Source organism: Cnephaeus nilssonii (genome assembly GCF_951640355.1).
Source record: "Cnephaeus nilssonii genome assembly, chromosome: 5".
Lineage (NCBI taxonomy): Eukaryota > Metazoa > Chordata > Mammalia > Chiroptera > Vespertilionidae > Cnephaeus > Cnephaeus nilssonii.
Window position 1 is genome coordinate 107,959,769 of NC_137076.1, and position 17,029 is coordinate 107,976,797.

General features: G+C 68.3%; 1 protein-coding gene across 2 annotated transcripts in view; it reads left to right on the forward strand.

Moving 5' to 3' along the window:
• The first annotated feature begins 6,666 nt into the window (after positions 1-6,666).
• The window catches only part of CARD11 (caspase recruitment domain family member 11), a 74,990-nt gene continuing 64,627 nt past the window's right edge, over positions 6,667-17,029 (forward strand). For both annotated transcript variants that reach the window (XM_079770808.1, XM_079770810.1), the window contains exon 1: positions 6,667-6,889. The gene's annotated coding sequence lies outside the window, so the exon portion shown is untranslated. The remainder of the gene's footprint in view (positions 6,890-17,029) is intronic.

The window sequence follows — 17,029 nt, forward strand, 5'->3', positions numbered from 1 at the left end:
GTCCCGGTCCGGTGCCTGTCAGCTCGGGGGGAGGTGGGGGGCCGCCACCTGCAGGCCGAGCGAGTCCCGGGTCCGGTGCCTGTCAGCTCGGGGGGAGGTGGGAGGCCGCCGCCTGCAGGCCGAGCGAGTCCCAGGTCCGGTGCCTGTCAGCTCGGGGGGAGGTGGGAGGCCGCCGCCTGCAGGCCGAGCGAGTCCCAGGTCCGGTGCCTGTCAGCTCGGGGGGGGGGGGGGGGGGGGGCGGGGGCCGCCGCCTGCAGGCTGAGCGAGACCCGGGTCCGGTGCCTGTCAGCTCGGGGGGGAGGGGGGGGGGGGCGGGGGCCGCCGCCTGCAGGCTGAGTGAGACCCGGGTCCGGTGCCTGTCAGCTCGGGGGCTGCCGACCGGGCGCTCGGAGCAGGCGCTGGTTTCTCCCGGGCCTGGGGCTCAAGGCCAGGTCCAGGTGCTCCGGGCAGCTTCCTGCCATGGCCTCTCCTCGTGCAGACGGCCGTCTCCTCCCGGGGCCCCCAGGTCACCCTCCTGCTCAGTCCTCGGCCCCTCCCCCTGTGAAAACGCCACAGGCCCTCGGTGAACCTTCCTTCCCTCTAAGGCCCCACCTCCAAACAGCCACCTGCTGAGGGCCTGGGGCCGGGCCCCAGCCTGTGAACGTGGGGACAGGGTTCCGCGTTACTGCGCCAACGGGCGATGGCACCTCAGTGGGTGCCCGCAGGTGCTGGCACGAGAGAGGACTGGTGCCCGCCCAGGGCTGAGGCCTGAGGGCCTTTCTTCATACCAACCCCGCACCAGGGCCAGGCCACACGCGTGTGCACGCACGTCCCCGCCTGGAACCGTCGTCCCCGCTGCGGGCTCAGCTCTGACTACACGGACTCCAGGACACGGGGCGGGAGAGCAGCGTACCCCCTGGCGTTCCCGCTCACATCATTGCGGTGGCACTGGCTGCCCGGGCACGCGCTGTTCTGTGCTATTTAACTCGCCTGTTATTGCATTTCCACGTCCGTCAGCAACTCCCGGCGCACCTGCCCGCGGCCGTGAAGTCGGGGACTGCACCGCACGGCCCGGGGGCCTGGGACGGGGGAGGAGCCCGCGCTCAGCCAGGAGTTTCTTTGCTGTTTGACCCGATGGCGGTGCAGGCACCCAGGCACCGCTGGGGTGGGCGAGGGGAGAAGGGGTGCAGGGGAGTGGGGTGGCAGGAGGAGCCGGGCCATGGGCTGGGTGAGGTCGGAGGGACAGACCCGCGTCACCCTGGCGGCTGCGTGTCATGCTCTTTACCGGGGAGACGCCGTGCACACGTCATTGGTGTCAGAAAAGCCTGCGGCCACGATCACTTCCAGGTATCGTCCCCTTTCACCGGGTCCGCGCCATCTTTAAGTAACACCGGGCCTCTTGTACCCTTCACGGTCTGTGCTGCCCGTGGCAGACCCCCGTGTCCTCAGACCCCCACGCTGCCCGCACGGCCATGTCGGATCGCCCGCCAAGCCGCTCCGTGTCCAGGCCTTTTCTCGTGTTTGCGGATCCTGGGCGTGCTGGCGCGGTCACGTGACGGAGCTCGGACTCGGGAAAGAGCTGGCGCGGGGAGCGCGGTGCCTGGGCCGGAGCGGCGGCACTGGGGACGGCGGCGGGCGCGGAGCTGGACGCCCGGGAGAGGCGGCGGCGCGGGCTGAGGAATGAAATCGCCTGCGTCCCTTTCGGCCCGGGCCTGTGCTCTTCCATCTCCTCCCTGCAGACTGCGCCGCGCGGCTCCGGCACGCTGCACCCGGGACCGAGCCGGGGACGTGGCCGCTGCCCACGACACGGCTCCTCTGCGGAGAAACCCGGGGGGCGGTGGCGTGGCTCCGTGGCTGAGCGTCGGCCTAGGAACCAGGAGGTCACGGTTCGATTCCGGTCAGGGCACAGGCCCGGGTTTCGGGGTCCCCAGTGTGGAGCGTGCAGGAGGCAGCCGATCCATGGTTCTCTCTCATCACTGATGTTTCTCTCTCTCTCTCTCTCTCCCTTCCTCTCTGAAGTCGATAAAATATATTTAAAGAAAGAACGAAGCCCCGAGGTCAGAAGCACACACCTGCCCACTCTGCGCCGTCCGGGTCCGCGCGGTGACAGCGCGCTTCGTGCCAGAGGATGTGAGGGTGCGAGGGCGCCGCCCGAAGGTTGAGTGCGTTCTCAGAAACATAGTGTCCCACATTGGTGTCCACGACAGTGACGGATGGGAGCTCCCCTCTCGCGCTGGAGCGGCCTGGCGGGCGGGCGGGCCCTCGGAAGCAGACGGAGCGCCAGGCACACCCGCGAGAGACGCCTCCTAGCCCAGCCCCTGGACAGCCTTGGGAGGCGCGGGCGCGGGCGCGGGCGTCTGAGGGGCGAGTTGTACGGCCGTGCGGGTGTTCTAAGGAGCCTGACTCCCGCTCAGACGCTGCACACAGGCCTCCCCGGCCTTCCTTCCGCGGCCGGTGGCTCCGGCTGCCCTCTCCGCAGCGGGAGGGGAGCCCTGGGCGGCCTGGGGAGGGATGAGCAGGGCCGGCCGGTTTGGCGCCCGTCTTCACACAGGGACCACGCGCACAGGGCGCCCTGGAGCCTGCGGAGGGAGGACTCCGAGGAGATGTCCCAGCGACTCAGGGCCTCCTCGGTCCCAGCTGCTCACTCCGCTCCCCAGACAGACGGAGCGTCCGGGACCGCTTTCCGCCGGCTGGCAGGCCCGTGCTGACCGCAATCCCTCATTGCTTAGGGGGCGCCCCGCCCCCCACAGGCCCCGCACCGCCACCGGCTGTGAGGTGCCAGCTGCCCTCATGCTGATGAACAGAGTCGGCGGCTCTCCTCAGTCCCCTCGGGAAGGAAACATGGACCGAGCGCAGCTGCTGCGAATGGCTGAGCCCACCTTTCCTCGCATCCGCCTGCCTCATGCGGTGGCACCCAGAGGGCCCCCCACAAGCCACTTGCCTCTCCACCCGCAGCCCTCGGTTCCCACAGCAGCACCGGCAGCCCACCGTGTTCTGCACGTTTTTTGCAAGACGCGCCCCCATCAGCCCCGCGTGGAGGGGATGTCGAGGTGCCCCCACCCAGACACACAAACGGCCCTCCTCGTGTTGACAGCGAGAGCCGCTGGGAGCCTGTGAGCGTCGTTGACCAGCCGCAGGGGGAGCGTGCCCTCTGGGATCGGAGCCGAGCTTTCCGCAAGAATTTAAAAAGGAGTCGGGGCATTGACGGGCGGCACAAGGAGGAACGGGCCTTTCCCGGGCGCGGGAACCGAAGGGGCACTGGGCCGCTGGGTCACCTCTCGCAGGGGCAGCGGCAGCGGCAGGGACGCGGCTGGGAAACAACCCGGAATCGGGAGGAATGAGCTCGAAGGGCCAAGACAGAGACAGCGGTCACGGCATCCAAGTAGAAAGCGCGGAGAACAGAACGGAGGCCCGGAGGTCCCGCGTTGCTCCCGACACGATGGGGGGCGAATCCACACGGCGGCACGAGGCGCGGCACCGGGAAAGAGCGGCAGATTAAGTCTCAGATCAGGAGTCCGGAAACGCCTCGCTGCGGCCCTGGGCTCCCGCCCTCATCCCATGTCGCTCTCGGTGCCGCACAGAAATCCGCACACTCAGCGTCGCGACGGGGTCTGGGTAAAAGCAGCGCTCGTTTGTCCCGTCCTGGTCCTCGGCCAGGGCCCGGGCGCCTCTCGGGGCTGCGGTTTCTCAGGGGGGGGAACACTCAGTCGGGGAGCGTGGGTAGACACATGGGGCCTGTTGGGGAGCAACCGTGAGAAGGGGGCGTAGCGACGGCTGACAGTTTCGGGGGCGGAACTGACGTCCTGAGCTCCATCCAGTCGGGCAGCTCGGACGAGGATCCTGCTGTCACGTCCTCCTCGGTCCTGAGATGCCAGTTCGGGGTGAAGGGTCCTGGGAGAAGCCTCTGCACGCCTCCCCCAGGCAGCCCTCCGTGGTTTCCAGCGCAGAGCCGTGGCTCAGGGCCGCTCCCTCTGTGGGGCAATTGTGGCTCCAGACTCCAGCTGGGTCCCCGCCCGCCCTGCTCCTCCGCTGGCCTCAGTTTCCCTGCACAGGAGTCCCCTGGTCTGTGCTCAGACGGGAAGAAAGCACGCAGACATGTGTGTGCATGGTTGTGCATGGTGTGTGCGTGGATGTGTGCATGGATGTGTGTATGGTGTGTGCATGGATGTGTGTGCATGGTGTGTGCATGGATTGTGTGTATGGTGTGTGCATGATGTGTGCATGGTGTGTGTGTATGGTGTGTGCATGGTGTGTGCATGATGTGTGCATGGATTGTGTGTATGGTGTGTGTATGGTGTGTGCATGGTGTGTGCATGGTGTGTGCATGGATTGTGTGCATGGTGTGTGCATGGTGTGTGCATGGTGTGTGCATGGTGTGTGCATGATGTGTGTATGGTGTGTGCATGGTGTGTGCATGGTGTGTGCATGGTATGTGCATGCTGTGTGCATGGATTGTGTGCATGGTGTGTGCATGGTATGTGCATGGTGTGTGCATGGATTGTGTGCATGATGTGTGTATGGTGTGTGTATGGTGTGTGCATGGTGTGTGCATGGTGTGTGCATGGATTGTGTGCATGGTGTGTGCATGATGTGTGCATGGTGTGTGTGTATGGTGTGTGTATGGTGTGTGCATGGATTGTGTGCATGGTGTGTGCATGATGTGTGCATGATGTGTGTATGGTGTGTGCATGGTATGTGCATGGTGTGTGCATGGATTGTGTGCATGGTGTGTGCATGGATTGTGTGCATGGTGTGTGCATGGATTGTGTGCATGGTGTGTGTGTATGGTGTGTGTATGGTGTGTGCATGGTGTGTGCATGGATTGTGTGCATGGATTGTGTGCATGGTGTGTGCATGATGTGTGCATGATGTGTGTATGGTGTGTGCATGGTGTGTGCATGGTGTGTGCATGGATTGTGTGCATGGTGTGTGCATGGATGTGTGTATGATGTGTTCATGGTGTGTGCATGGATGTGTGTGTAGCAGGAAGACTCGCCTTTCCTTCTCAGCGCCCACACGGGGGCAGCGGGCACCCGGAGCCTCCCAGTAGCTGGGCCCAGGGGACAGGGACGGAGCGAGGATGCCAAGTGTGCCAGGGTGAGTCGGGCTGCCCCACACGGCCTGCCCCGCCGCATGCCCGCAGAGACAGGCTGGGGCGAGTGCCGCGGCGACGTGGACGGCGAGTGAGCCAAGGTGACCCATAGCCAGCACAGGTGCCCTCCGCTGGCGAGACCATGGCGGACACACACACACAGGAGAGGGGTGTCACCCGGGAAGGCGGGGTGGTGGCAGCCCGGCCTGCAGGGCGTTGTCCAGACCCCGAAGAGCCAGAGGTCAGAGCCTCCCCGGGGCCCCAGGCCCAGCTCTCCTCTCACAGGCGGGGTGGAGGGAGGTGGGGAGGTAGGGGGGGCACACGGTGCACGGAGGTCAGAGCTCACTTCATGGCCCAGTGTAAGTCTGACCGTCACTCCCACCAGCAAAGCCTCTAGCGAATGACGCGCGGGCGGGAGGACTGGCAGGTGAGGTGGAGCCGGCCGGTGTGGCTCAGAGGCCGACAACCAACCACTGAGCCACGAGGTCACGGTGCGATTCCCGCTCAGGGCACATGCCCGGTTGGGGGCTCGATCCCCAGTGGGGGGCGTGCAGGAGGCGGCCGATCCATGATTCTCTCTCCTCACTGATGTGTCTCTCTCTCCCCCTCTCCCTTCCTCTCTGAGATCAACAAAAAAATCAAAGGGAAGGTGCCGTGGCCTGACGTCTCCAACTTGGTTTGAAACGTGTTCCGAAAAGCAAGGCCCGATGCCAGAGGGACAGAGGACACACGCGTGTTCAAGCCAGCAGAGCGCATGCTCAGCGCCGCTCGCGGGGAGTTCACGGTGCTCGCCCCGCGCCCCTCCAGCTGCGTGTGCTCAGGTGCCGGGGGGACGGCTCCGTGGCCACACCTGCGCGCCATCCCGCCGCCATCCCAGCGGAGGAGCGCGGCAGCGGGAGGAGGCCCGCACCGCTCCGGTTCCTCGCGGCTTTGAACGCGATGGCGATGGCGATGGCGGCTGACCACTCTGCGCTGTGCGAGGTCAGACCCTGTGACCCCGCGGGTGACGACAGGGGCCGGCGAGGGAGCCCGGGGGCGACGCTCTGGTTTGGGCCCGTGAGGCTGGGCCCGGAGGGGGAGCCTGTGAAGTCGGCAGCTGAGCAAGGAGGTGCGGACCCGTGTGCGTGCGGGCCTCGCGGGAGCGGGAACCCGGCTCTTCGGACCCGCTGGGCTGGGGCCCACGGCCGGCGAGCGGGGCAGACACGGTGTGCTTCCTGCAGAGCGGGTTCCGGAATGAACCAGAACCCCACCGGGAAAGGGCCTCCGGGCCCCGCAGGGTGGTGGGGGGGGGGGGAGGCCAGGAGTGTCCGGCGGCCCGACTCGGTGCTCCCCTCCATTCTGGGGGCCCCTCCCAAGGCCACACCCGCCTGGCAGGTTTCAGGCTGGGAGGGGGCTGACGGGGTCCATCTCCCCCACTGGGCAGTGGCCTGGCCGCAGGGCCCTGCCCCCGCCCCACCCAGGGCCCACCCACCGCACCCACCACCTGGCCTGCTCCCGGCCTGGGACCCAGCCCGCCCCTCCCCCGCTTCCTTATCGCCTTCTCTAACTTTTTGCATTTTCAGCCTCATTTCCTGTCGGGTTTGCATTTCCCTCCCCCGCCCGCCCGGCGGTGACACACTTTCTCTTCTTTCTTCTCTTCTGCCTCCTCTGGTGTCCGACTCCTGCCTCCCGGCGTGCTGCCCCCCACCCCCCACCCCCGGCCCCGCAGCCCCGAGCGGGCGCTGGACGGTGCGGCCGGGCCAGGGCCGGGCCTCCAGGAGGAAGCCCGCCGCCTGCATGGAGGAGGCGCCCGCAGCTGGCAGAGCATGAGCGCCCCAGGTAGGCTCAGGGGACGTGCGGGGGTGGGGGACCGAGGGGGGAGTCGGTGGCGGGGCGGCGCACTGGGGGAAAGAGCCTGTTCGTGGTGGGGGGAGTGACGGGGGGGAAGGTATTCAAGGGCACAGGGTCCCCTGCCGGGATGCCTGGGCATCGGGGGCTGTGGGCTGTGAGTGGCGGTGGGGGGTGGGGAGTGGCTGGCTCTGCTGGCCCAGTGCTGGGCCCCTCGGCCTCTCTCTCTCTCTCTCTCTCCCCCCCCCCCCCCCCCTCTCTCTCTCTCTCTCTCTCCCCCCCCCCCCTTCTCTCTCTCTCTCTCTCTCTCTCTCTCCCCCCCCCCTCTCTCTCTCTCTCTCCCTCTCTCTCTCTCTCTCTCCCTCTCTCCCCATCTCTCCATCTCTCCCCCCCGCTTCTCTGTCCCCCCTTCCAAGCCTTTCTCTTTCTTCCACTTTGCACCTCCCTGAGACTCCGCGGTTCTCTGACCGTCCAAGTGTCCACCGGGCAGAGCGCCAGCCCCTCGGGGGGGGGGGGTGACCCCCAGAGCGTCCCCACACCTGCCCCGAGGGAGGGAGGGAGGAGGAGAGCCTCTTCCACCACCTGAGGGGACAGGAAGTCTCCAGACCTCAGCCAGGCCTGACTCAGAGGCTCCTGAGAGCTGGGGCCTGGGGGGGTGGGGGGGGCCCTCCCACAGGGACTGCATGGGAGGCTGTGGCCGGGCCAGGTCCCCAACAAACCGGAGGATGAGGTCCTCGCGGCCTTGGGCCTGGTCACCTCCCTGGGTCAGGCCGAGGCTGGAGGGCCCAGAGGAGAGGGGCCAGCCCCCAGGGCTCAGCGCCCAGGGCCGCCGGAGGGGTGCCCCAGGGAGCCGCCTGCCTTCTCTCCAGGCCTCTGACTTGTAGGTGAAAATTTCCCCTGACATTCATGACCCTGAGGGGTAAGGTCGCCCCACAGGAAGCAGGAAGGTGCTGGTGGGTCCTGGCCCTCAGGAGCGCCTGCTCCGCGCACAGCCGGCCGGGCCGGGCCGGGCGAGCGCCTCCGCCCGCACGCTCCTCCGCCTGCGTCCCCCCCCACACGCTGTGGGTGGCCGTGGCCGTGGCCGGGTGGTCTAGGGCAGGGGACCTGCCCAGCCTCCTTCCCAGCTCGGCGTGGACTTATCAGCGCCGGCAGCGACCCCGCAGGCTGGGCCCACAGTCCTGCCTGCCAGGAAGATGCTCCGTGTGCGGTTTCAATGGCGGCGAATGCACATGCACAGACGCTACCATCTGAGCCCTACACGGTGCAGGGGTGCCAGGGGCTCATTCCCAGGTGCCGCCATCCCCCCCTGGACCTCCCACAGGAGGCCGTGCCCGCCCGCCCCGGCCCAGCGCCCTCCCTCCACCTCTGCCTCTGAGCCTGGTGCCCCCAGGGGCCCACCGGGCGGGGCGGGGGGGGGGCAGACAGGGTCTCTCCTGTGGCGGCTGGCTTCCTGCCCAGTCACTTCAAGGCCATCCCCGTGGGAGCAGGTGTCCGCCTCCTTCCTTTTCGGGGCTGCATACTATTCCGTGTCGGAGGCCGCCTGTGTGTGCATTCCTCCTCACCGATCCTTTAAAACGGGCCGTAACCCTCGCTCTCCTGGAGATGCTGCCCGGTTGGAACGCCCCGGGGGCTGCTCGGTGACACTGTGGGGCGCTGTGGGGCGCTGTGGGGCGCTGTGGGGAGCTGTGGGTGCTGTGGGGTGCTGTGGGGCGCTGTGGGGCGCTGTGGGGAGCTGTGGGGAGCTGTGGGGCGCTGTGGGGCGCTGTGGGGAGCTGTGGGGCGCTGTGGGGTGCTGTGGGGCGCTGTGGGGAGCTGTGGGGAGCTGTGGGGTGCTGTGGGGCGCTGTGGGGCGCTGTGGGTGCTGTGGGGTGCTGTGGGGCGCTGTGGGGCGCTGTGGGGAGCTGTGGGTGCTGTGGGGTGCTGTGGGGCGCTGTGGGGAGCTGTGGGGAGCTGTGGGGCGCTGTGGGGCGCTGTGGGTGCTGTGGGGCTCTGTGGGGCGCTGTGGGGCGCTGTGGGGCGCTGTGGGGCGCTGTGGGGACGCAGGGGGAGTGCGAGGCCTGATGTCCTGAAGCGGTCGTGCCGTGTGGACTGTGAGCCGCAGCCGGCGTGTGGCTCAGACTCACGGGAGGAAAGGAATCCCGGCGGAGGGGCCGGTGGAGGAGCCGGCGGGAGGCCCGGTGAGAGAGGGTGGGGCTCGGGGCCCAGAGGTGGAGGGACGATTCCCGGCGGAGACGGTGCTGCGCGGGCGACCTCCGACCTCCTCCTCCGCTTTCCCACGCGGGCGGGCGGGCGGTGCGTGTCCTCCCGCAGCGAGACGAGCTGCCGGACGGAAGGGCCGCGTCGGGCTGGGGGGGAGGCGGTGGAGGAGGCACCACCTCAGGGTGAAAGGCCGGGTTGGGTCCCGGGTTCAGGTGATGGGGATGAGGCGGAGGGTGGGCCACGGAGCACGGAGCCTCCTCAAGTCGGTTCAACACCGGCCATTCTGCCCTGGCCGGTGTGGCTCCCTGGATAGAGCAACGACCTGCAGCCTGAAGGGTCCCGGGTTCGATTCCGGCCGAGGGCACGCACCTTGGTGTCAGGTTCCCCGACCCTGTGGGGGTGCGTGCAGGAGGCACCCGTCGATGTCTCTCACATCGATGCTTCTGTCTGTCTCTCCCACTCTCCCTGAAAATCAATGGGAAAACACCCTCCGGTGAGGATTCAAAAACCCGAACAGCCTCTGTTCTGCTCGGCCTTGACCCCAGGGCCCCTGGGAGTGGGACGGGGTGAAGCCCCATGTGGCCAGCGGCCCCCAATGGCCCCCCGACATTGCTGCCTGCTGAGTTTGCACGACCAGGTCGTGTTTTACAAACAGTCAGACTGAGGGAGGCCGCGATGGGAGGTCCGAGCTCCGCCTCGGGTCTGAGGCCGAGGGGGAGGAGACGGCGCTCACGCTGTGGCCGCAGACGCGGGTTCGAGGCGCCCCTGCTCCTTGGTGCTCATCCTTGACCTCGGACAGGCTGTGCCCACCCGGCTCTCCGGGAGCCCTTCTCCCACGGCGGTCGGGACGCAGACAAACAGCGGGGGCGGGCGGGGGGGGGCGGATTGGCCAGAGCCGAAAACACAGGCCGGGCCGCTGACCTCGAGAGCCGCCTGCAGCGTCGGGGCGTCCTACCCAGAGACCCCGCTGCCAGGAGGCGCGTGCACAGAGAGCGTGGCCTCCTCCCCCCACTCAGCGCCTCACTGGGCGTGAGCAGGGACCTGCCGTTCCCACCCGTCAGCCTGGCGGCATCCAGAGGTGTGACGGACCGGTGTTGGCAGGGGGGGGCCAGGGCGCCCCACGCCTCGCTTTGGCGACGTGCACTGACCCCACGATGGCGAGGACCCGGGCTGGGAGCTCCGCGGGCAGAAGCGACGGCGCCAGCCTGCTCGGCCCGCCTGCACGCGGTGTCCGTCCCACACGCCCTGTCCATCCCGCACGCCGTGCCCGTCCCTCACGCTGTGTCCGTTCCCGCACACCCTGTCCGTCCCGCACACCCTGTCCGTCCTGCACGCGGTGTTCACCGTCCTGTGTCCGGGCGCTGGGAGCCACACCCACGCTCCTGAGGGCAGGCGGCCCCGTGCAGGACTCTGAGCCCCGGCGGCGGAGGGGGGCTGCCCGGGGCGCGCACAGGCGTGTCTGGAAGGAACTGCTCCGTCCGGACGTCCGGGGCCCGGGGCCGGTGGTTGGGCGGAAGGGGGAGAGTTGGGGTGTCTGACGGCTTGTGCCATGAGCCCCCTTTTATGAGTGAGAAACAAGCAGGAACAGGAGGCTGAGGAGAGCGTGGCCGGCCGCGCGGCTCAGGGCTGAGCGCCCACGAGGAGCAGGAGGTCAGGGTCAGATCCCGTCGGGGCGTCGGGAGGCAGCCGGTCAGTGATCCTCTCATCACTGTTGTCTCCCCCCTTCCTCTCTGAGACCAATAAAAACGCTTTCCTTAAAAAGGAGGAGAGGGACAGCGTGGCGGGCGGGTGCTCCCGTCTCCACTGCCCCCAGGTCTGCTGGGCGGCCCCGCCTGAAGGACACGTTCACTGGCGGTGACTTCCGAGGCCAGCGTCCCCGTCGGGGCAATCGGGGCGCTCCGCTGCGGGGGTGGGGGTGGGGAGCCCCCGGTCGGTGGAGGAGAGGACTGTGTACCCTGAGCCGGTGCACAGCACACGCCCCTCCCGTGCGTCTGGGGGGGGGGGGCCTCACGCCCCGTCCCGGCTCCTCCCCCACCTGCCCTTGAACCTCACATACACGGAACCACACGCGTGTTCTCTCGTCTCCAGCCCGAGTTCCCTGCGTGTTGTGTGTAGCAGTCAGTCACTCGGGTCCTTGCTGCACAGGATTGCGCGGCACGAACCCACCACAGTCGCTCACCCGCCGCCCCGACAAGCGCCCGGGTGGGTCCCCGTGTGCGGTTGTCGGGGACGCTGCTGACACTCGCCACGACCCGAGTCCCGGTGCCACGACCCGAGTCCCGGTGCCCCCGACCCGAGTCCCGGTGCCACGACCCCCTGTAACCCGATGGGCACAGCCCGCGCCGGCGCGCCCGGGTTCGGTGAACGGTTATTTCAGGGGATGGACGTCGGTGTGAAGTGAAACCGCCTTTTACCAACACCGTGCCCGTCGGGCGTCTGCGTAGCGTTGTGTGACTCATGAAGTTCGCTACAAAGAAACGGCCCAGGTCGCTTTTAAACGGGTCCCAGTCCGGGTGGTCCCGGTCCAGGTGGTTCAGGTCCGGGTGGTTCAGGTCCGGGTGGTCCCGGTCTGGTTTGTTCAGGTCTGGTTGGTCCCGGTCCGGTTGGTTCAGGGTTACGTTCCGCTGAGTAATGCCGCCTCGCCCTCTCTCCAGCTCCGTCTTCAGTTCTCAGAAGCTGTTGCGAAGCCAGCCCGCTCACCTCCACTGGGCGGGGGGCTGGGCCCCAGGCCGCCCCTGCTGGGGGGGGGGCGAGAGGGAGGCGCGTGGAGACCCCTTCTGGTGGGTTCTCTGACTCAGAAGCACGTGTTCCCCACTCTTAGGGCGGTCCTTCCACGGCCCCGGAGACCCCTGGTCCTGTGTTTGGGAGGTGTGAGGTGGCCTGGGCGGGGGGCGGGGGGGTGTCTCTAACTTCTCCAGGCGGGAGAGACCACCTGCCGATGGCAGAACAGAGGGCTGTGCCCGGGCCGTGGCGTGGCCTCCATTGGCCACGTCCAGTGTCCACCCCTCGCCTGTGCAGGCCCGACCTCGGGACCGCCCTCTCCCTCGGAGCACAGTGTCCGTGTGGCCTGTGGGGCCCCCTCCCCTCCTTTTCCCCCCTCTCCCCCCCCCCTCTCCCTCTCCCCTCCCTCTCCCTCTCCCCCCCCCTCTCCCTCTCCCTCCCTCTCCCTCTCCCTCCCTCCCTCTCTCGTTGTCTCTCATGTCATGCCCACCCTTCCTGGTCCCTCTTTTCTGATTCCCACGTGTCCGCGACCTCCGAGGCCACGGTGCCTTGGCCCTCTCCTCCCTCCGCTCTCCTCCGGTGACGTCACCCGGCTCGCTGCTTCAAAGGCCACCTGTGCTCACGACCCGCGTCCCTGTCCCGTCCGGACGCCCCTCCTGAGCGCCAGGCATTACCCGCCGGCCGCCTCGCATGTCCGCCTGCTGAGCAGGAGACCCGCGGTCAGACTGCGATGTCCGCCACCCCCCCCCCCCCCGCCCCATCCGCGCTGCACGTCCCGCCCGCGCTCAGGCTTCGGACCTCGCCCATCCGTTCCCCGCTCCGACTCGGAGACACGGCCATGCCCCGCGCTCCGCAGTGTGCCCCGTGTGCGCCCGGTGAGCAGGCGTGGCCCGCAGGCCGTGGGTGCTCCCGCGATGTCTCACCTGCAGGAGGCACGTGGCGGCGCGGGCAGCCCGCGCTGAGTCCCTTCTCCCGGATCTCGGCCTGCCCGCGTGAGGGGTTGCGAGGAGCCAGGGCAAGTGGCAGATGCCAAGCGGGCTTCCTCTTGGGGGCCGGGCCGGGCGAGCAGGGCGGCGGTGGGTGTGCGACTGAAAACTGAAGCCGAGCCCGGTTAGTCACCTCCGCCTCGCGCGTCGGGACCCGGAACCTTCCCGTGTGGCTGTCCGTGGCTGCGCGTGACCGTGAGCACATCTGCCCCCGAGGTTTGTCTCTCCAGGGGCAGATGGAGAGGAGGGCTCCCCCCCCCCCAGCCCGGGGCTGCTCGGAGGGGCGGTGGGGGGTGGAGAGCGGCGGGGACAGCAGGCTGTGAGGGGGCGAGGCTCGCCGTTGTGAACTGAGCTCCCGCGTCGGGACTTCTGTGGGCCACGCCTTCCTCCTCGGCGGGAGCGGGGCCTTCCCTCTGCCCGCCCCCCGGGACGCTGGCGTCCATCTCCCTGGTGACGACGAGGAAGGGGTCGCCGCGGCGCTGGGTGGGTGCGCTTCCTAACAGCCCCGCAGACACAGGGAGCCCCCAGCCGGCGGCACCGGGCACCTCGCAGCTCGGCCGTGTCCACACCCCATGGTGACGCTTCTGCACGGAGCGGGGGCTTCCCAGTCAGTTTCCGTCTCCCCTTTGGGTCGCCCCTCGCCCAGATCGCGGGGTTCAGCGGACACTCGGGTGGGCAGGGGAGCAGCAGGCCCCCAGCCTTGCCCCGTGCGCTCCTGGTTAGTTTCTGGAGCAGGTGCCCTGGGGGTCGGGGAGCATTCCAGACACCCACGTTTCTACCTGGGGACCCGCCCGGGCATACGGGCCGCCCCTGCTCCCGCCCGAATGTGGTCCCGCCTGTGTCTTCGCCGAAATCCGGGCTCCGCCTGCAGCCTCTGGCCTGAGCTCCCGCGCCCCGGGGGCCGCGCCCTCGCGTTATGGGGGTGCCCCCGGAGCTGCGGCCTTGCTCCCTGCGATGCTGCTCCAGTGGGTGGGGGTGGGGCCCTCACTGGCTGGGAGCGTGCGTGTGGCCACGGGCTCCCTCTCCCCCTCCCCCCTGGGCTGCGCCCGCCTCCGTCATGAGCCCCGTGAAACGACACGCACGCGAGCTCCCCTGAGACACCGGGCTTGTTTCCGGGGAGACGTGTGTTATGACGGAGCATGCAGGCCGTGCGCCTCCCGCAGCCCGGACACCGGCACCCGGTTTCTGTTTCACTTCAAACCCGGAGGTCCGGGCGGCACCAAGAGGCTCTGGACAGAGCGGGTCGCCGCGCGGCGGGGCGTGGGCCGTTCCCCGGGAGAGGGGGGCCCCTGAGACTGGCCAGAGGCCCGAAAGGCTGCCTGAGTCAGACTGCGCCCGGCACGCCCCCTCCCTTCCTGTTCCGCGGGCGCCAGTGACTCACCTGGCACGTCCCTCACCGGGCAGCGCGTGAGCGTGGGCCCCGCCGCCCACCGGCCCGGCGGCCTCGGACCCGGAGCTCTGCCCTCTCCTGCCTGCGGGGCGGGGACACCGCCCTCCTCCCCAGACTGAGCCAGCTCCCACCGGCCCAGGGCCCGGCACGTGCGGGGCGCACCCCGCTCAGAGGGACACACGTGACCCAGGCTGGGCTGCTCATTTGCGGGGTGACCCAGGGGGGTTCTGAAGGGTCCCTCCAAACCTAAAATCCGGCCGGAGCCGTCTGCCACGCGCATGCCTGCCCCCCGGACACTAACGTCCATTACTTCCTTTAGCCTCTGCTTCAAACAGACGTTTTATTGGTTTCAGAGAGGAAGGGAGAGGGAGAGGGAGATAGAAACATCAGTGATCAGCTGCCTCCTGCACGCCCCTCGCTGGGGATGGAGCCTGTAACCCGGGCCTGTGCCCTGACTGGGAATCAAAACTTTGACCTCCTGGTTCGTAGGTCAACGCTCACGCCCCGAGCCAGGCCGGCCGGGCTGGCCCTTCTTAGCACCTCCGAGGCCTCCCGAGAAGCACCGTTCGTGGGCCAGCCCCTTTGTGGCATTTAGGGTCTGCCCTTTCTGCTCTTGCTGGTCTCTCCGCCGTCTGTCAGAGGCGCTGTTTCTGCAGGTTCGGTGCCAACGGGACTTGCCAGGCGTGGGGACACGCATGGTGACTTCACGGGTGTGGTCAGGGTGCCCGCCGGAATTGGCTGGACCGGTGATGTTCTCACCTAGACAGCCTGAGGGTGTTTCTCCCCCTGCACCCTCGCCAGAACTTGACCACGACCGAGAACATGCCGCCACTGGAGCGCAGGCCACGCTGCGGGGAGAGCAGCAGCCAGGCGGGCGCGCCGTGGGCCCTTCCAGGCGTCTGCTGACTCATCCAACCCCCGCGACCCTGGGAGGTGGGAGGTGACCCTGGGAGGAGGGTGACCCTGGGAGGGGAGGTGACCCTGGGAGGGGAGGTGACCCTGGGAGGAGGGTGACCCTGGGAGGGGAGGTGACCCTGGGAGGGGAGGTGACCCTGGGAGGGGGGTGACCCTGGGAGGAGGGTGACCCTGGGAGGGGAGGTGACCCTGGGAGGGGGGTGACCCTGGGAGGAGGGTGACCCTGGGGGGGGGAGGTGACCCTGGGAGGTGAGGGTGACCCTGGGAGGGGGGTGACCCTGGGAGGGGAGGTGACCCTGGGAGGTGGGTGACCCTGGGAGGAGGTGACCCTGGGAGGGGGAGGTGACCCTGGGAGGGGGGTGACCCTGGGAGGTGGGTGACCCTGGGAGGGGGGTGACCCTGGGAGGGGGGTGACCCTGGGAGGGGGGTGACCCTGGGAGGTGAGGGTGACCCTGGGAGGGGGGTGACCCTGGGAGGGGAGGTGACCCTGGGAGGTGGGTGACCCTGGGAGGAGGTGACCCTGGGAGGGGGAGGTGACCCTGGGAGGTGGGTGACCCTGGGAGGGGGGTGACCCTGGGAGGGGAGGTGACCCTGGGAGGGGGGTGACCCTGGGAGGAGGTGACCCTGGGAGGAGGTGACCCTGGGAGGAGGTGACCCTGGGAGGGGTCCCTCCTGGGTCCCGTGGGGCAGCTGGGCAGCTCCGGGCGGCAGGGCGCCTCTGTTGGAGCTGTGGCTCCCTGCGCGGATCCCGCGGCCCTGGGTGCCCCTTCTTCCCTCTCTGCCTCGTCCCCCGTCTTTTCCTGGACGCGCGGCCGCTCCCCGGCATCGCGGGCTGTCCTGGCCTCGCCCGCACGTCAGCTTGGCTGCGCCCGGACCGCTTCATCCCGCTCTGCTCAGCGCCTCGGCAGCTCCCCCCGCCCTGCCCCCCCGACGCCCTCGCTGCGCCTGGTCCAGGAGCCTTCCCGGCTCAGGGTCAGACGCGCGTTTTCCACGGCTGGCGCGTTATCCCCACGGTCACCGAGAACTTCTCCCCGACACTGACCTGAAATGGCACCTCATGGCGCACTCACGTGGACGGGCGTTCGGAGACCTTGTGGTCTGCGGCCCCGCAGCGGCCTGTGCCCTCGCCACGTGGGAGCACGTGCAGAGGGAGAAGCCGGTCTCGGACGCAGCCCCTGCTGGCCTCGGCGTCCCGCAGTCCGCGGTCTCGGGCTGTTCCTTTGAACAAGCGTCTGTTTCCCTTTGCACGTGGCGTGGGCGTGGAGGTTGGCGGCGGCGCCCTTTAGCAGTTGTCATTTTTGCGTCTTCTATCGGCAGTCCTACCCCGTGCCGCTTCCGCTCTTCCCTGTCGCTCGGCGTTTCCCTGGAGGCTCAGAAACACGTGGTGAATGTCTGTAAACTTGCGTGTGCGTCGGGGAGCCGTGTGCCTCCCGGTGGCCGATGGCTGGGGACAGAGCCTCAGCCGGTCCGTTAGAGCACACGTGTTACGTATGTTCCGTCCTCTGGCCGTTCTGACGTGTCCGTCCTCGGGGCCGCGGGGCGTCTCGCACTGTGACACCGACAGCGACTCGGCCGTTTCTGCCCGGCTGCCTCGCGGCTCTGCTTTCCGGGTTCCAAGGCCGTGCAGGGGGCACGTGACCCTGAGGGGGCGCTGGCTCCTCGCAGCCTGCAAGCCGCCTTGTCCCTTTTTTTAAATATAATTTTATTGATTCAGAGAGGAAAGAGGGAGAGGGAGAGAAACATCAGTGATGAGAGAATCATCGATCGCTGCCTCCTGCACGCCCCACACTGGCGATCAAGCCCGCAACCCGGGCGTGTGCCCTGACCGGGAATTGAACCCTGACCTCCTGGGTCATAGGTCAATGCTCAACCACTGAGCCACGCTGGCCGGGCGCATTTGGCCCCTTTATTTTTTTTTTA